A 20,118-nucleotide genomic window follows, 5' to 3' on the forward strand; every position below is an offset into this window, starting at 1 on the left:
GCTGACCCTGGCGGGGATTGGAAAACTCATGACAACGAGTGACAGAGAGGACAGCCTTACTTGCCCACCTGTGAGCACATTATCCAGTCATCATATGTGCATTCTTCCTGGAAGTTCCACACTGTGCCTTTCATTCCAAGAGAGCTAGACAGTCATGGACTGTGGTTTTCCTGGGCAGGTGTGGGACAGAAGCCTACCTCTGGCTGCGAAGCAATGGCTGAGATAAAGGAGTCCTTGGTGGTATCTCAACATGAATATCTGGTTTTAATTTAGTATATCCTGAGAATTGAGGATGAAAACAAAAATCTCAGTAACTATTTTTAGACTAAATTTAAATGTCCATAAAGTTTTGATTAAAAAAACTTATGTAGTATTTTTAAAGAGGAATAAAACAGGCAGCCTGAGAAATACTTGACATATTCTTGTAAATGGGCCCCTGGCATAAATATTGAGGAAAATTACAAAACGACATCAAACAATACTTTATTCCCAATGATATTAAATGTGATTACAATTCTACAGAACATTCACATAGAAATTGTATATAAGAAAAATGCTTGCCCTTGCTTTTTAGCCTCGTTATGAGTAGAAAAATTAAATTCTTTAGTAAAAGTTAATCTAGTGATATTAGAAATTCCAACATTTACAGTAATAGAAATGTTGCATTTATGTTAACTAGAGAATGGATTTTATTTTGGCATTATCAGTACTTTGGTTGTGATTTATGGCATCTTTAATGTTCCCCCAATGTAAAAAGTCTTATTATGAAGGTTTATGTTGTTGTTGTTGTTGTTTTTAATTTTAGAGAGAGGGGCCAAAGGAGAGGGGCAGAGGGAGAGAGAAAGAATCCCAAGCAGGGTCCATGCTCAGCATAGAGCCTAATGTGGGGCTCGATCCCATGACCTTAGGATCATGACCTGAGCTGAAATCAAGAGTCCAATGCTCAACCAACTGAGCCACCCAGGTGCCCCTTTTTGATGAAGCTTTTAACTTACTTTCAAATTGGATTAATTTCTGCTATAGACACTGCCTATGATAAGGATGCACCCAATGTAATATCCTTGTAGTACTTCTAACCCAGACTGTACTTTTTGAATGATTTTGACTCTTCTTGCCTCCCTTCAGTGTATCTCTGAGACCTCTCACATTTTCTAGGTAACTACAAACGCAGCTCTGTTTGGGAGCTACTACTCTGAAATAGCAACTTCAAAAAGATGATTAGCTCTATTGGGAAAGTCCTACAAAGTGAGGACTTGAAGTTTAAGTATGATTAAATATTAGCAACCCCATTTTCAATTGAGAAGTGAGGGATAATACTTGAGTGACACATTTAAAAAATGTTTTCATTACAAAACTGTTAAATTTGAACTTGTAAATGGGTCACTGACTCAAAAATTAATTTCTAACCAGGAACACTGTTATTTACCTATATGATGTGCAATAATCATTTTCTGTGATCTCTTTGTAACGTTCAGTTATTCTTTTCTTTCATATTGCTTTCTCCGGGGGTGCCTGAGTGGCTTAGTCAGTTAAGCATTTGACTCTTGGTTTCACCTCCAGTCAAGATCTCACAGTTCATGGGTGTGAGCCCACGCTGGGCTCTGCACTGACACCGCAGAGGTGTGTCTCCCTGTCTCTCCGCCTCTCCCCTGCTCGCTCTCTCTGCCTCTCCCCTGCTCGTTCTCTCCGCCTCTCCCCTGCTCGCTCTCTATCTCTCTCTCTCAAAATAAAGAAATAAGATTTTTGAAAAATGTTGCTTACTCCATACCCAGCTGGAATGGTGTTTTCTATGGACACCTCAGTAATTAGATCAAACTAGATCGATCTCATTTGTTTCTTAAGTAACCACATCAAACTAGATGTGCCTGTGTTTTCCGCAAATAGTTTTAAAAAGTCTGGAGGTGGGGCGCCTGGGTGGCGCAGTCGGTTAAGCGTCCGACTTCAGCCAGGTCACGATCTCGCGGTCCGTGAGTTCGAGCCCCGCGTCAGGCTCTGGGCTGAAAGCTCAGAGCCTGGAGCCTGTTTCCGATTCTGTGTCTCCCTCTCTCTCTGCCCCTCCCCCGTTCATGCTCTGTCTCTCTCTGTCCCAAAAATAAATAAACGTTGAAAAAAAAAAAATTTAAAAAGTCTGGAGGGAGGAATCACAACTAACCAAAAGAAGCCTTTAGGGCCTGTTAGAGTATTCTTTCCCTGTGGACAAAGTAAGTTCTGGATGATGAGAAATCATAATAGATTACATCCTTTCCTCCAATCTTGCTGCTTTTTTGATGTGTGCTTCACAAGGCCCAAGGAAAGGGACTCAAAATACTTTTTCACACATACCATTGCCTTCACTGCTATAATGATTGGAACTAGAGTCCAATCAGAATACTCAAGCAAGCAAGCAAGCAAGCAAGGTCTACTTGAATTACTGAAAGCCTTTTTATTGTTTACAAAGAAGAAGAATTAAAACAAAAACTTTTTAAATGTTTATTTATTATTGAAAGACAGAGTCAGAGTGTGAGCAGGGGAGGGGCAGAGGGAGAGGGAGACACAGAATCCGAAGCAGGCTCCCGCCTCTGAGCTGTCAGCACAGAGCCTGATGCGGGGCTTGAAGTCACAAACCGCGAGATCATGATCTGAGCTGAAGTTGGACGCTTAACGGACTGAGCCACCCAGGCGCCCCAAAAGAAAAAAGAATTTTTAACCAGTGCTCAAAAGAGCTAGGAAAGATGAAAGAGGAGGATAACACTGAGGGAGGGTTAGACCTGCATTTAATTTAGCCTTTTCACAATCCTTGACAAGAGCCAGGACCAATGGCAAATTTGGTTCCTGTTGAAGACAACTTGCCTAATACTCTTTGTGCTTTCTTCTTAGAATTAGACTTTCAAGTGATTCCTGCATTTCTCATGGTCTCTTTTTCATCCCTTTGAGGACTGAAGGATTGAAAATCAGATTTAGCTCTGAGTATAATCATTAGCAAAAGCGTGTGTGGATTGCATATTTGAATGAACAAGAATTGCCATATTTTGTTTCATTGAAGCATCATCATGTGCCCAACCAGCTCCTGTGTTAACAATGGATAAACACATTGTGGTAAATTCATACAGTGGAATACTAGTCGGATATTTAAACAAGGAACTACTACTGATACTTGCAACAATTTGCATAAATCTCAAAACCATTCTATTGAGAAAAGAAGCCAGCACTAAAAGAGAACACACTGCGTGATTCCATTTATGTGAAATTCAAGATGAGGCAAAAGTGATCTATGGAGATGGAAATCAGAACACCGGTTGCCTCATGGAGAAGATATACTGAAAAGGAACATGAAGGAAATTCTGTTAGATTGTTAGCAGTGTTCTGTATCTTAATTCTTAGGATGTTGTTTACTTGGGTATATGCATTTATATAAACTTATCCAACCATATTAGGGTCTGTGAAATTAAAAAAAAAAAAAGTCAGTATGGTAGATTTCCACCTGAATATGAGGACTGTATGGGCCTTTCTCTGTGAAATTATGCAGTGAGATTCCAAAGAATTCAATAGAACACTGCAAAAGTTCCACACTGTTCCACGGAAGGAAAATTTGCTCTTTCAGCAGTCTCCTAAGTCCCAGAACCAAAGCGTTAAAATGCTAAATAATTGTAACCCGATGATATTCTCCTTGCTTCTATAGGATGAGAATTAGGTATAGTATGGTATTTGTAATACCTAAGAATGTCTGTGTTTTGGAAGAGTCTAGGATTGCAATGAAACTGTCACAATAAACGTTTATTGACATTCAGATTTTGGTCCTAGGAACATATAATGTATCATAAATAGCCTTAGGAAGAATGGGCTTTAAAACACTGGCAAGGATACCGAAACATATTAGTATAGGTGACATACACACTGGAGTGTGTCAAACCATTTCTTACCACCTGACCAAACCTATAAAAAGCATTCAGGCAGATTGTAACACCGGTCCTGGGTGCAAGCACTGCGTTGTTAGGAGTCACGGGCAGAGACACAATAAAAGGAAGACAAGGCTGGTGTTCTTGAGGGCTTTATAAGCTTGTGGCTAGATACGTTGTTTGCCTGTGCTCAGCTCTAGAGATTCCCTCCTTTACACTCAGCAAATTGCCTCAGGTGCTGCAGTGTTACTTGATCAGGCTGATTAGATCCAAGGAGGAATGGGAAGAGGAAAAACAGGGCAAGGATAGCAGGGAGGATGGGATGGGGGAAAGTAGGTAGTTGCTTATCTACTTCCCCGGAGCTTTGATCCTATTATCACTCCACTTTTCTGCTCCTTTGTGATACCAAGGTAGAAAGAAGAACCCTGTTGAGGAAAACTGGTGTGGCTCAGGCTTCCCACTCCCACCGCTTTTGATGGGTACACCCATCCATTCACCTATCCTTTCAACAAGAATGCTTGCCCTAGGCCATGTACTCTGGCTAGCAAGAAAACCATTTAAAAGGTCTCTGACTTCATAGAGCTTACAGGATTCATTCCTCCAGTTCTGGCGTTTCATTGGTTCCTTCTCTTTGGGGTCCAGGGCAACTGATACGGTAAGAAACAGTTATTTTCATGAGTTTTCCCACTGCTGTACCGTCCCCCTAATATACTGAGTTCTTAAGCAATGTAAAAGAATTTTATTTAACAAATATGATTAATGTTAGCAGCTATCATTTAACCAATGGGACATTAGCTTTCAGATTTGGAATGGAGAAGCTCTGGATGCTGTTGCAAGTATCAGCATTTGTATTCAATTTTTCAAATCCTAGACCCCATGTGAAATCAAAGCATCCAGCATCTCACCTTAATTTGTGTTTTCTTTCTAGAGCACCGCTGTGAACTCTGTTGGGTGTAGCCACTTGGGTTAAAATGAGCAAATGAAGCCTACACTTGAGTAAATCTTAGGTGGTGTCCTTATTTAACTTGGATGAAAGAGAAAGGAGACACAAATGCACCACTCAAGAGGAAACAAGACGTGACCTTAATTATCAATATCATTATGACCAAATCCACCTAATGGTGGGCAATTGCAATCATCTAGGGCTAGAGAAAGGCCTTGTTGTGTTCTATATGTCTCAGTGGCTACTTCTGCCAGAGAGCACTCCCAGTAGCCTCCACCCACTGCACCAGGGCTAGGGCCGTTTTTATAAGGAGGACCCTTGAGAATGTCAATAGCTCAGATGCTGCTAACCTTTACCGGATCTACCCCTCAAAGGTCTTCTAGAGGCAGAACTAGCGGTTTCATTCTTTTGTACAAAGGAAAGCATATTTATTTCTAATTTCAGGGCTTCTCTTGTGCCCGTCTAGACACTTGAGAGAAAAACAAATTTAAATCACCAGTAAAGTTATGTTCTAAAATAAGAGAAGACTTATAAAAAGACATCAGCTATCATGTAGGTATGCCAGAGAGTCTTCACCCAGGCTTCTTTGGTGGCACCAGAAATAGTGGTTAGCGCTCACATGCTGTTCTGCTTCAGCTACCTTCATGCGGCCACCTGCAGATATGAGTTCTTGGTTTCTCTTCCTTGTCTAGATGCCAGTCAGGGCAGCATTTAGAAAAACACAGATTTTCATATTCCCATGCACACGCGCAAAGTGAATTAGGATAGCACAGACTTACCTAGATTATTCAATCCATAAAATCCCTTGTCTCGATTATCAGAATGGTTAATGTCAACTTTTTTTCCGAGTTATTATACTCTATTAAGCATGACAGTAAAAGTTGCAGAATTATAAGGAATTTAGAAGACATACGCAACAGGGACCTCCTAACTTAAAGGGGCAAAAAGACCCATATAATAACATACAGTTTGAAAAACAGCTTTATATACATTATCTTTTCTTATGTATTCATTTTTATTAGTTTTTATTTTTTAAAAAGATGCTTATTCAGTGTTTTTCTTTTCATCATCAGTTATTTTGAATGGTAGCCCTGAGTTGCAAAAATTGAAATGTGTTGAAATGATTTAAACATCTGTATATAATTTGTATAAAAGGGACTTCTGTTCTCTGTTCCTTTTCTTTTCTTTTCTTTTCTTTTCTTTTCTTTTCTTTTCTTTTCTTTTCTTTCTTTCTTTCTTTCTTTCTTTCTTTCTTTCTTTCTTTCTTTCTTTTAATGTCACTCTGGGTCTGGAGATGGTAAAGTGCCTTATTGATTGATTGATTGATTGATTGAAAGAGAGCACCTGTGCACAAGCAGAGGTGGGGCAGAGAGAGAGGGAGAGAGAATCCCAAGTAGGCTCCACACTCAGGGCAGAGCCTGACCGTGAGATGATGGGCTGAGCTGAAACCAAGAATCAGATGCTTAACCAACTAAGCCACCCAGGCGTCCCTCTCTGTTCATTTTCTAAGGAATTCAATATAAGCCAGGTTAGTTACTGAACTTATTACCAAGGGTGAAGTTAAAGGACATATCTGGATTATGCTTTCTGTCCTTACAGGGATATCGTCAGGGACAGGAGCTGGGCTGAGGTGTATGTGGCCTGCAGATAAGGGGATTTTGATTTCTAGGGTTGTTTGTTTGGTATTTTTCTATGGTCATCTGGGTTTTATATTAGATTTGTAGAAAGGCCACTGTTGAGTATTCTCAGAAAGTCTTGGTTAAATACTAATCAAGGGGCTAGGGCGTCTATTTGAAGTGTGTGTGTTAATACTGAAATGTTCACAGCAGCTAACTACCGGAGAATTGCTAGCATGGGATCTTGGCTGCCTAAATACACATCGGATTTACTAGGGAAAAAAAAAATTGCTCAATCTTTTGTTTGTCTTCTCAGAAAAGGATGAATTAACTAGTTCCTCCCCAAAGTAAAAAAATTAGAAGAAATGTATTAATTCAATGCAGTGCTCAATGTTGAAAATCTAAAATAATTTTAACGTAAGGCATGGACAATCATTTTTCTTTGTGGTATAAAATTGTGTGTTTTATAACTTTCTTGACTTATGGATCTTTGGCTTTTTGGAAGCACTGTATGATTTTATCAGAGTCTCTTACAAGAAACAATTATTTATACATAAATTTTGCCTAATGGATAGAATATGGCTGTGGAGAATTTGAAGGAATTACATAAACATTGAAAGGGAAAATAACAGCACACAAAAGATGAGTTTCACTGAAAAACCACGCAGTGACCAAATGTTATGATTTCTTCCCCGGAGAGGATGATTTTCAGGCCACCGCAGCTGCCTTTCAGTCATGTCAGGGTTGACTCTGGCATTGAAGATGATGCTCTTCAGTGGTTTGCAGAATTTTGACTCATATGGAATTGTGTTTGTCTGTGTTACCACAGCGAGTTCACTTTAGACTTTGCATTTCATTATCAATTAAGAATGCACTGGTAACTGGTAGGAAACTTCTATTTGGAGCAAACTAATTACATTTGCTTATTGCTGAAAGTACTTTTACTTTTTTCCTACTTTCATTTCAATCTATTTGAAGGAAAAAGGAAAAAGAACAATTTGTTTTCCATACAAAAGGAGTCTTAGACATCAGGGATTACTATAGTTTCTCTGTGTTCTGAACTATTCACATTCTTTATATGTTGCTCCATGAACTTTTCTTTAATTTGAGGAAATTCATAGCTTTAACTCTCACTTCAGAGGCTGAAACACCCAGCCTAAAGCGAGTAAAGTTGGCAGTATCATTTCCCCTTCCCAGATTCCTTTTTTGGTAAGTTTAAGGAGGGGCAGAAATTGAGGCTGCAACTATGTTTTCCCTGTTTTCCAACTGACAGAGTGTCCCTGGGATTTGTGGCTGCCTACTTGAATAATCTCAGGACGAACACCATTCACATTTCATGGCTCTCACTAGGAATCATTAACAGCCCAGTGCAGAGTTTTGCTTTTCACTTAACTTGTAAGAAAATGAAGAGGTCCTGCCAAGGTTCAGGAAAGGATAACAAAGCATAAGCTCTTTAATGGGATGAACTAACATAAAAGTCTAAGTGCACCGAGCTCTTTCCCACAAGCGGGACCCGATTTGGGGACTGGCATTCAGGCTGACAACCATCATATATTGGGAAACAGCACAGAGAAACAAAAGTAATTCTCCCAAAAAGAGCTAAGTATGGGCTTTGGGAAAATAAGGATCTATCTGTTAAGCTCTGCTAAGATTGGGATCTCTGTAATTTATAGTATTTTCCAGGGAACTGGGCTTATTTTTATTGAAGAGAATTGTGGGATATAGAAAGCATTTATTTTAGTGAACCACTGTTTGAATTCAGCTTTAAGTGTGCTGAAATATTCCTTTATATTGTGGAAATGTCTCCATAGATTTGTCAGCTAATTAACATGATATCTTATAAAATGACATTTTATATCCCATACATGGCAAGACAGTCTAAAAGCAGTTGCAATATTAAAATCATGTTTCTGGTGGGTACCTGGGTGGCTTAGTCGGTTTAGCATCTGACTCTTGATCTCAGCTCAGGTCTTGATCTCAGGGTTATGAGGTCAAGCTTGACATTGGACTAGTGCTGGGTGTGAAGCCTACTTAAAACAAACAAACAAAAAACAACCAAACAACCAAACAAAAACACCCACCTAGAACAGTTGTTTCTGGCCTGGACCTGATTCCTTGTCAGTGTCGTAAGGATCTGCAGCCTACTTGCTACGTTGCTTAACTAGCCAGTGTTCTTCCATCATTTGGTTTTTGGGGCTCCTTAGAACAGGTCTCTGGCTAGATGAACTAGATGCCCAAGTAGCCACTTTGATCCTGAGGCAACTTCATCCTGGAAGCTGAGGGCAGTCAGAAATTTTCTAGTTTCGGGGCGCCCGGGGGGCTCAGTCAGTTCAGTGTGTGACTCTTGATTTTAGTTCAGGTCATGATCTCACCATTTGTTCAAGCCATGTCTAGGGCTTTATGCTAACCATGTGGAGCCTGCTTGAGATTCTTCCTGTCTTCCTCTCTTCTTGCCCCTCTCCTGAGTACTCTCTCATTCTCTCACAGTAAACTTTAAAAAAAGAAAAGAAATTGTCTAGTCTAGATGTTCTGAATCAGTAATTGCACTGAAATGCCTCTAGGAATCGGGCATAGAACTCACTGGAGTGAGGTACACCAGGCAGGGACTGTGGTGAACTTGAGAGTAAGTTCACCTTTACTTTGGAGTCTTTATCTTCTCTAGCCCTTGCAGCTGAAAATACTGCTCACACTTGTGAGCCCAGTGTGCTTAGGTGTTCCACGAGGAGCTGAAAATATGGATTTTGATGTGTGATCTCCTGAGTTTTAAATACTGGTAACTAATCCAGTTTCAAAAAATCTTGGAGCACCTGGGTGGCTCAGTCGCTTAAGCATCCAACTTTGGCTCAGGTCATGATCTTGCGGTTCCTGAGTTCAAGCCCTGTGTCGTGCTCTGTGCTGGAGCCTGCTTCAGATACTGTGTCTCTCTCTCTTTCTGCCCCTCCCCCCGCTTGTGCTTTGTCTCTCTCTGTGCCTCAAAAATTAATAAATGTTAAAAAAATTAAGAAAAAAAATCTTTTACAGGCTAACTGTAACATGATAGTAGCCATATGTGACCTCGGGGCTCCTATTTTGCCACCTGATTTAAATTGGAATAACTGAGATCTCAGAGCTGAGGTTCACCATGGGTACTAAGTCAGTCTCACTTGAGAGCAATCTCCTTTTGGTGGCCTGGAGCGTGAGAGCCCTGGGTGGAGTAGGAGAACAGGCCAGCCTGTGTTCTGGGACTGAGTGTTAGGTAGGCTTCCAAGCTGGCATGTCTGATCACTGGAGTCCACCACATACCTAAATGGGAGGTTTCCAGCTCCTGCATTTGCACTGCATGGTGATGATGGGTTCAAAAATAGTAGCATCTCAACCTTTCTAAAAGGTGCCGTATTGTACAAAGAAGTAGCACATTGAGAAAACCAGCCATGCACATCCTGTGCTGCGTTCTAGGCACTTACCAAATGTTAGTTCCCTCCTTCATCCTCCCTTTGGAAAATTCCTTTAAAAATTAAAGGCTTTAAAAAGCATATGAGCAAGTCTGACTTCCCCATTTTTTCAGTAGCTATATACAACAATCCTGTGAACTGTGTAGCCATCTGACCCTCGACAATGAGGACTCTTAAACTAATGGTGTTAAATAACTTCCCCATGCCCAGTAGCGAGTGGCCAGCGAAACTGGGCTTTGCTTTTCCCTTACACAGTGAAGCCAGGAGAACTTCCTCAGGCTTCCTCAGACTTACAGAACCATTGAGTTGGAAGGGATCTTAGAAATTGATGTATCCGGCTGTCTCATTTCAGAGATAAGTGACTTGTTGTTGACTCATAATCTTTTCTCCTTTCTTTGTGCCGTTTAGATATCAGAGTCATGTTAGCAAGAGGAATGATCGAAAGTGGATCATTTGTGTTGCTGGTGACATTTCCATTTTTGTGCCTCCAGCTGCATTTCTTTAGATCCAGCCAGATTTTTTTTAGATCTTTAGGCCATTGGCCCTTTGCTAATTTTTATAACTGGGATAAATGGAATGCAAGTCTGAAATGACAATGGTTTTGCTTCTGAGTCCCCTTGAATGTCTGTTGAATTTAGAAGGGGCCTCAGATCAAAGCAGAAGGGCGTGGTGAATGTTAATGTAGATGCCGGGTTTGACCAAACAACCCACCAGCGGGTGAAGGCCCGTGCTGTAATTTAAATAGATGGTGGAGCCTCTGCGGTTTGTAACGTCACTGGAAACCCAAGAAAGGGCTTATTTTATGCAATTTAGTCTATTTTTTTTTGTTTGTTTATTTTGATTACACAAAGCTCAAGGGTTCTTTTGACGTTTAAAAATGCTTATTTCAGTTAAAAATGCTTATTTCAGTTAAAGTACTGATTACGGTTATGATTTCCCTTTTTTCTTTTTCTTTTTCTAGGATTGCATTTCAGTGTCCCACACAGCTCTTTCTACTTTCCTGTGATTTCTTCTTACCCAGATAACTATTCTATTAACGTTTCAATTTAGATACAGCAACTGCTACTATATCAGCGTTACCTTTGCCTTGTGATCATGGCAGCAGAAGAATCATTTTCTCAGTGGGAGTCAGGTCATGGCAGAGAACATCAGGATCTTTCTTGTAATTATAAAATGGAGGGCAGAGTTATCACTGAAATTTATCCTATAGGAAGATATTTCCTTCCATAGGAGGAAATACTTTGATAAGTCACAGTGGTCCATTTGTCCTGTTTTCCCATCACACACTTCTCAGGTGTGTGACTGAAGAAGTTACTCAACCTTTCTGAACTCATTTTTTTAATCTATCAAGTAGTGATCATAGTACCAACTTCAAAGGCTGTTGTGAGAATTAAATAGGATCATGTTGACAATGTCTGGCATAAGACAGGTACCCAATAAATGTTTATTTGTTGAGTATAAATGTTCATTCACTTGACCCAGATTTGTGGAGCACCTACTATGCTCCAGGCGTGGCCAACATGATAGTGAATAAAATAGACAAAATCCTTGTCCACAGCCAGCTCCCTTTTCTTCTCTTTCCCTCCACCCCAGTCACTCGATCCTCTCCACTAAAACCAGACCACATAGGATGAATATTCTTGTTCTTTCAAAGAATTCATTCCTTTGGAAGTTTTGCCAGTCAACCATTCATTACTTATTGTGCTTAGATTGCCTTTCCGCATGAAACCAAAGAAAGAATGTGTAATGGGATTGCGAAATGTAACCTACGTTACAACTTGAAGTGTGCAAAAAATAAACTTTATTTAGTCTATACTGTTTTGGCTTCTTTTGTAAGCCCTTACTTTCTGGATAGAGGAAGGAATGCCATTAACTAAACATCGGTTTAAAATGTAGTCCCATTCAATAATTTAATCCATTTGGGTACTATTCTGCTTTCCTTAGCTAAAAATGTTCAGCCTCTCAGATGACAGACCTCTTCCTCCCTAGCTTGTCCGGAACGCGGGGGAAGGGCTGAGGCTTACGCAACCTCAACCTCGTGGTGGTGGTAGTTGTTGTGGTGGGAGGGGTTGGTGTCTTTAGGCATAGCTCTTAGCTTGCTCTGGCCCCAGGCTGTTGTCCCTTCTCTATTGGGTGCTACTGGCCCTGTGGGTGTTTATGGCTGAAAACTGGGTGGGTGTGACTTGTGGTTGATCTCCTGGCTGGTCAAAGTCTGTAGTCTGCTATGTTTGACATGCCCTCATTTCAGTTTCCTCTGGTGCTAGAGAGCCCTTTGAAGTCTGGCTGGCCTCTCCAGCCTCTGCCTCGTCTACCTCTGACAAGCACAGAGGCTTGATTTCTGGCTCCTGTCTTCATCCCTCTGTCTGACCAAACCATACTGCCTCAGGATGGGCTGGGTCCCTAGGTTTGTATGGAGCATGACACACAGGGGCCCACTTTGTTCCGGAGTCTATGGGGAGGTATCTTTAAATGACCCCGGTTCTGCCTTCGGAGGTAACTTTGCTTTCCCAGTGCACCTTTCCCTTCCTGGGCCATTTCACATCCCCTCCTCCCCCATCCCCCACCATCCACAGGGCTCTTTTAACTTCTCACAATTCCCCACACTAAAAAAGAGCAGATCTTTCTTTCCCTCATTTCTTTTTCCTGACTTCATTCACTTGGCTAAATCTTAGTGATAAAACAGGTTACTTTTTTTTTTTTTTTTTGTAACGTTATTGGTAGACCTCTATGATCTGAAGTCTCCATGATTGGTTGTTGAAATACGAAGGTCTTGGGGCACCTGGGTGGCTTAGTCGGTTTAGTGTCCAACTTTGGCTCAGGTCATGATCTCACGGTTCATGTGTTTGAGCCTGCATCAGGCTCTCTGTTGTCAGCATGGAGCCCACTTTGGATCCTCTGTCCTCCTGCTCTCTGCTTATCCCCCACTCGTGCTCTCTCTCTCTCAAAAATAAACATTTAAAAAACAGATACAAAGGTCTCATAAAGGAGTTCAGCAAATCCCTTTTCAAGAAGCTTGCTTATCCAGGTTTTTTGAACGACAGAAGCAGAACGTTGCTCTTTTTCTTGTTCTCCTTCTGTAAGAAAATGCAAACCTTCCTTTTGGACAAATCATTACCTGAGGCAGACTAGTGCAAAGATTTCTGCTCAGGAAGACAAAAAGTGAGAAGTACTTCAGAAATTGACTCCTATTATAGAACCACGGCTATTGCCTTCCAGGAACTCATTGTCTTCTTTTAGCATCTGGTACTCCAACGTCCAGGTGACTGGACTGCTCTGATGTAGGTAGCCCTGGGAAGTTGCCCCACAAGCTCTTGATTTGGCATCAGTGGCAGATTACTTGCTTTTCAGTCAAACTTACCCTCTTCCACCCAGTGGGATCTCCCTCCTTCCTCTTCCTCTTCATTATCCTTTTCTAATTATTGGGTTTCTTTTTCTCTCTGATCTGACACTTGAACTTTTATATATGTGAGCATTCATTCATTAATGTGATGATAATTATTGCCATAATTTGTTGAGCTCTATTACAGAGTAGAGATGAGAAAGGTCTTTTTATATTGGTTTTGTCATTTAATTTAAAAGATCTCCATTGTATGGGACACCTGGGTGACTCAGTCAGTTAAGCTTCTGGATTTGGATTTGGGTTATGATCTCATGGTTTGTGAGTTTGAGCCCTGCATCTGGCTCTAAGGTGACAGTGTGAAACCTGCTTGGGATTCTCTCTCGTGCGACCCCTCCCCTGCTTCTTCCCCTGCCTCTCTCCCTCTCAAAATAAACAAACTTAAAAAAAATCTCCATTGTATATAGGAAGAAACTGAAGCTCAGAGAAGTTAAAAAGTAATTTGTTACAGGCTACAGAACTAGGACTTGAACACAGGTTTCATTGGCCTCTAAACCCATTCCACTAAGGCACACTGTTCTGAATAATAATGTAGACTTCTGTGTAAAGATTTTACATAAATTGAATGATCCTACAATAACTCTGAACATGCAACTCAAACATTGTCTTATGATGACTAGTCTAAAAACCATTTGAGGGAATAATGGGGAACTCCTTTTCAGAGATGAATAATCTTTGATGCAATTCTATTAAAAGTGCTGACTAATGGTCTGATGACTGCTTATTTTGAATTGTTGTTGGTAAAGAGGACAGTACAAGTCAGGAAATGGAAAGAAGGTCACAGATTTTAGCCACTCAAAATTGCTAACAGTGGAGGTCTCCATATTATTTTGGTTCCAGCTTTTTTCTGGGCTGAAACCCAGACTTCTTCCTCTTCCATTCTTCTGTTTGGTTCTTGCAGGCCAAATTATTTCCCCCTTTGCTGTTTAGGTGATCGTTCATTTTTAAAATCATACTTAACTTCCCAATTTTTTAGCATCTTTCACCATTCATCTTATTCCCCCTTTTCTTCTTCCTGTTTTCCTCTCTTTCTCCTGCTTTGTTTCTATCATCCTTACTCAGTGTTTTGCCCCATTAAGTCATTGAAAATAAAATATACTGGAATCTTTATCTCTAAAATCCTGGCTATCATAAGCAGTGTCCTTTGACGTTTGCTTTCAGCTTTGTTCTTGGATGTTCATCCACCAATTACACTTGGATGTTCATCCACCAATTACACTTGTGCCATTGTAGCATTTGGGGGTGGTTTGTGGAACCCTGCCGGGGTATATTTTTTATTCTGTGAGGTTGACTGAAAGGTAATGTGTGGCTCAATGAGAAAACCTGATGGAGCATTCACTCGAGAAAACAAACAAACAAACAAAAAAAATGAGTCAGTGTGTGTGTCTTTGGGATTGAGAAGGAAGATGAATCCTACCAAAAGAATGTATAGTTATTTGCTATGAGTTACTTCTCAGTATCCTCTTGAATCAAGGTAGGCTTTAGTATCAAATCAAAATGATGATTCAGAGGGGTTAAGTGACTAACTTTTTAAAAATATTTTTGAAGATATATTTTTTTAATGTTTTATTTATTTATTTTGAGAGAGAGAGAGAGAGAGCAAGCAGAGAAGGGGCAGAGAGACAGAGAGGAAGAGAGAGAAAATCCCAAACTGACTCTATCCTGTCAGCATAGAGCCTGATATAGAGCTTGAACTCACAAACCCGTGAGATCATGACCTGAGCAGGGATCAAGAGTCAGATGCCTAACCCACTGAGCCACCCAGGTGCCCTGAGTAACTGACATTTTAAGGATTAGGGAAGAGAGGGAAAAAAAATAAAGAGAATTTTCAAAAAAAGACTGTATAAACTAAAACTAAAGCATATTTAATCTCTTTCCTCTCCTGCTGATGTTCTCCTCTTCCCTCTGATTTCCTTGAATGGTTTGTCCTTAAGGGAGAATGGGGAGGATTCCTATAAAGCTCCTCTTTTGAGAACAAAGAAAGATCTTCACAGGTTCCTGTTTCAGAGGAAGTGAATGGGTGGGGGCAAATCCTTTATGGCTTGGAAGAAGCTAAGGTTAGTTCCTCAAGTTTCTCTGTTATTTTGAGATACAAGATTTTTTTGTCCTCAAACTTCTGTGACTTTTCAGGAAACTTCACTACTAGTGATATCACAGGCACTCGGAGGAAATGAAGCCTGATTCGATACCACAATTATTGTTGGGCACAAGGTGTTAGTAAAGACCAATTTCGATGTGTATTCTTTATTAACTGGTCAATTTTAAGAAATTATTTGTATAAACAGGACTATCCTTGAATCACATATCATCTGTACCTATGTGTTTATTTCATATTCATGTCATTTAATTCATGAGTCCCATGAAGAACACATGTACAGGTGACCTTTAAGTATTTAGAACCATCCTTGACATCTAGACTGAGGTGATAAATAATGGTGCATGTATCTGACTAAGACTATTTACTTTAAGATCCTACCAAGAATTGAGCAGAGAGGTGGGATGTCCAGATGATCTGCTTCTGGTATCTTCCCCAAGGAGTCTACTTTACTTTCTTTGGATGCAATGCTATATAATCCTGCAAGAATTGACAGGGAAAAAGAAAATGAAATTGAAGGGCAGCAAAATATGTGATCACAAAATAAGCCACTTTGGCATGTGGATTATTTTGAGCTAAAGGCAATTATGACCGAACAGATTCAGGAAAAACTTTTACCTTTCCCTTAACAACTACCTAAAATAATTTAGATAGGGGGACTGGCCCAGAAAGAGAGCTATTACCAAAGATAACTTTTTGTCTGAAAGATCTATTTGTATTCCCAAACATCTGCTTTTCCTATTGTCCTGTGAATCACCTTCCTCCCCTTTAATGCCCCGGGCCCCTATCCCCTTTCTTTCTTTCTTTCTTTCTTTCTTTCTTTCTTTCTTTCTTTCTTTTCTTTCTTTCTTTCTCTCTCCTTCCTTCCTTCCTTCCTTCCTTCCTTCCTTCCTTCCTTCCTTCCTTCCTTCCTTCTTTCCTTTCCTTTCCTTTCTTTTCTCTTCTTTTCTTTTCTTCCCCACCCCCCTCCATCCCATTTATTAGCTAAGGATGGCATACAAGCTTCCACTGACTGACTTGTCCAAGGATCTCATATATATTATGGGAGTCCCTTACAAACATAATTAAATCTGTTTTTCTCCCATTAGTCTGTCTTATGTCAGTTTGATTCATAGACCAGCCAAAAGAACCTAGAAAGAAAGAGAAAAAAATTTTCCTCCCCTACAGTTGGTGACTCAGATGGGACAAACTTTACTGGCTGGACACTGCTTGTTCTGAGGCTGTTGCAGCTGAGAAATCTTTGACAAAAAAAGCTAAGAATTCTTACAACATCAGCCTCTGAGATCTCTGCCTACAGGGAGAATTGGAAACAAGAGAGGTAAGAGTCTTTTTCTTCCTTTTCTAAATTTAGAGTAGCAGGAAAAATATTTGTGGAAATAGTTCTTTGTGTATAGTAACCCTGGTAAAGATTTGATATGAGTACTCTTGATTTTTATTCATCCTTTTCCTCCCAGAGATAGTCACTGTTTTTCTTTGTCTTTGTCATAAGGATAAAAGCTGTAAGGTAGAATACAATCATAGGCCCTATAAGCCTGTCTAACAGACTGATGAGTTCACAGTTCTCACCATGACTGATGTCTATTTAGATAAACTTTGGTGTGGGTTAATGTGCACATTAGGTAAAGACTTGCTAAAGGACATCTTAGAAGCTAACACCACAAAGTTGGTGAGAATGGGTGGAGCACATAAAAGCTATTAAAGTACTCATCACCTAACTCAAAGACTCTCTTGTTAGGATAACTTGGTTATGGAACAAGTTAGGTTGATACTAGGTTACCCACCAACCTCAAGAAAATTTCTGTGCAACAAGGTACTCTGTAAAAAAATACCACACAATCCTCAAACTAGAAGCACATCCCTTTTGAGTATTTGTTTGACTCCAAAAGACTCAAGGCTTAGCTACAACTGCTAATGTGCATATAAGAAAAATCAGATGAGGTTTCCCTTTCATCTTGTTCTATGCTTTGAGAGCTTGGCTTTATGACCAATGAGAGTATTTTCTCTGGTCCACCAGTTAGAGGATGCATGCATCTGGTGGACAGCTGAATAGACTGTGGATCTGATAAGCAGTGTTCTCTTTGTCCAACTGTGCCAGCTGTCAGGGGAGTTTGTCATAAGAGGTCCCAGTCCTTAAGGGGTCTGTGTCACCTCAACCTTCAAATTAGTCATCACCAATTTGTGGCAACATAAATGTGAACTGCACCCCATTTGCAGCTAGATCTTTCTTAGGCTAACTTTAGGAGTGCACTTTCTGGACCTTGTGAGAGCTGCTTCCCCCCGCCCCCCACACTTTTCTTTGGGAATACCTCTTGCACCCATGTGTAAGTCATAAAAGGTTTACTGGTTTGAGTTGCCATTGACATTAATATGAGATCCTACTCATCATTGGCTAGATGATGGATCCTTTGAACTGGCTGTGTTTGAAAGAAAAAAGAAATTAGAGAGCTTTCATCCTGAACAAATTGTCTTATTGGTACACAGGGAAAGACCAAATTAAAAAGAACACAAAGAGATATAATGGCTAACTTTAGGAAATCCATTAAGAAGATGATAGCATTGAAATTAGAAGAAGAATTAAATCCCAAGTAAATTCACCTTCTCAAAATATGGCCACATCTGCCATATTTAACTTTCATTTCCCTATAAAATTTACAGAGAGCACTTCAGCCTGATGCCCAGGCCCAGGGTATACAGTTTACGTGTAAAAATACCAAAAGTCAGAAAGTGAATTTGGCAGAAGCACCTGGGACGGGCAGTAGGGATCATTTTGCTGAGGGCTATAACCAGGCCCTGCCAGCTTTAGGTCTTCCTATGCAATGTCCTTCACAGATGTACCCTAAACTGCCACCAAGGAGTTCAGGTCTCCTGGAAAGAAGAAAATAAAATTTTATGTTGTTCCTTTCTTTACAACTCCAGACATATTGATTATTGATCCTTTCCCTCCCTGGGATAGCTATTGTCTTCTTTTTTTTTTTTTTATTTAAGTTTTTATTTAAATTCCAGTTAACACACAGTGCAATGTTCTTTTCAGGTGTACAATTTAGTGATTCGACACTTACATACAACACCCAGTGCTCATCACAAGTGTACTCCTTCATCCTCATCACCTGTTTCCCCCACCTCCCCTCTGGTAACCATCAGTTTGTTCTGTATAGTTAGGAGTCTGTTCTCGGCTGGCTGATCTCTCTCCGTCTTAATTACCCTATGCTTGTTTGTTTTGTTTCTTAAATTCCACATATAAGTGAAATAATTTGTTTTGTTTTTCTTTGACTGACTTCCTTCACTTAGCATAATATTCTCTAGCTCCATCCATGTTGTTGAAAATGGCAAGATTTCATTGTTTTTTGTGGCTGAGTAATTTTCCATTATATATATATATATATATATATATATATATATATATATATATATATACCATATTTTCTTTATCCATTCATCAACCAGTGGAAATTTGGCTTTCTCGCTTATCTAGTTGTTGTATCCTAAGAACTTGGCTTGGCTTTCTGCCTGTCCGGGGCATGCAGATTTTTTATTTTCTCTTTTGGCTATCTTTGGGAGTAACTCTGGATCTTGGAATTTCAGTATCCTATGCACCCTCTTTGGGGATCCCTCTTACATCCAAGGTGGGTTGTTCAAGACTGCCAGAAATATTTACTTTTGGCCCTGCTGAAAACTGATAAGATATTTAAAAGGAAGAATTTTTTTTTTTTTAGGTTTTTCCCCCCTGAAGCAAAAATGAAGCTAAATGTACCTAGAGGAAAAGAAAAACCTTCTAAAACCTTTGTCATAGGATTTATTAAAATATTCCAAAATTCCATGATATAAAAAAAAGGTAAAATGAAAACAATGTAGTTGGGTGAGTGAATCCCCTAAGATGTCACTTAGGCTGCAACCTAATTATTTGAGGACTTGAGAGCTGCTTTCCTTATCATATAAGGGTTATAAAGTTAAGTTTTAAAATCAGTAATGTGCTTATGTAAAACTAAATCTTAATTTTCTTTCATTTGCTAAAAGGACTAAGTTTTCTTGTACTGCTCCTGCTAAGGGATTATGGAAGTTTTGTCATTACCCTTTTCGTTTGTTTGTTTTGTTTTGTTACTTTTTTAATTTAGGTTTTTAATTTTATTTATTTATTTATTTGTTTACTTATTTATTTATTTACATCCAAGTTAGTTAGCATATAGTGCAATAATGATTTCAAGAGTAGATTACAGTGATTCACCCCCTATGCATAACACCCAGTTTTGTCTTTACCTTTCAAGTTTTTTGCCTAGAAAGCAAATATTCTTTGTTTTCTCAAAATAATTTTCTGTGCTTTATCAGGTCTTTTATTGGTTTTGCTCACAACTACGTAACCTTTTGTATTTGCCTTAAAACCTTTTGTCACTTTGGTTAAATAGAAATTGAGTATTGTTGGGGCGCCTGGGTGGCGCAGTCGGTTAAGCGTCCGACTTCAGCCAGGTCACGATCTCGCGGTCCGGGAGTCCGAGCCCCGTGTCAGGCTCTGGGCTGATGGCTCAGAGCCTGGAGCCTGTTTCCGATTCTGTGTCTCCCTCTCTCTCTGCCCCTCCCCCGTTCATGCTCTGTCTCTGTCTGTCCCAAAAAAAATAAACGTTGAAAAAAAGAAAATTAAAAAAAAAAAAGAAATTGAGTATTGTTTCATGATGATCTATGATCTTATTTGGTAAAGTGTCTAAACCTTCTGATATTTTTGACAAACTTCCCCAAATCATTTTCTAAATGAAAATTTTTTAAAATATT

At 39.7% G+C, this 20,118-nt stretch overlaps 1 long non-coding RNA gene across 1 annotated transcript in view; it reads left to right on the top strand.

Moving 5' to 3' along the window:
* The first annotated feature begins 12,052 nt into the window (after positions 1–12,052).
* LOC147578205 (uncharacterized) overlaps positions 12,053–20,118 on the top strand; it is a 38,622-nt gene continuing 30,556 nt past the window's right edge. Inside the window, exons 1-2 of the long non-coding RNA XR_015254221.1 lie at positions 12,053–12,358; positions 16,525–16,675. This is a non-coding gene — a long non-coding RNA (uncharacterized LOC147578205). The remainder of the gene's footprint in view (positions 12,359–16,524; positions 16,676–20,118) is intronic.

The sequence above is a fragment of the Puma concolor genome, chromosome C1 (assembly GCF_028749965.1).
Source record: "Puma concolor isolate L17-30 chromosome C1, mPumCon1.1.hap2, whole genome shotgun sequence".
NCBI lineage: Eukaryota > Metazoa > Chordata > Mammalia > Carnivora > Felidae > Puma > Puma concolor.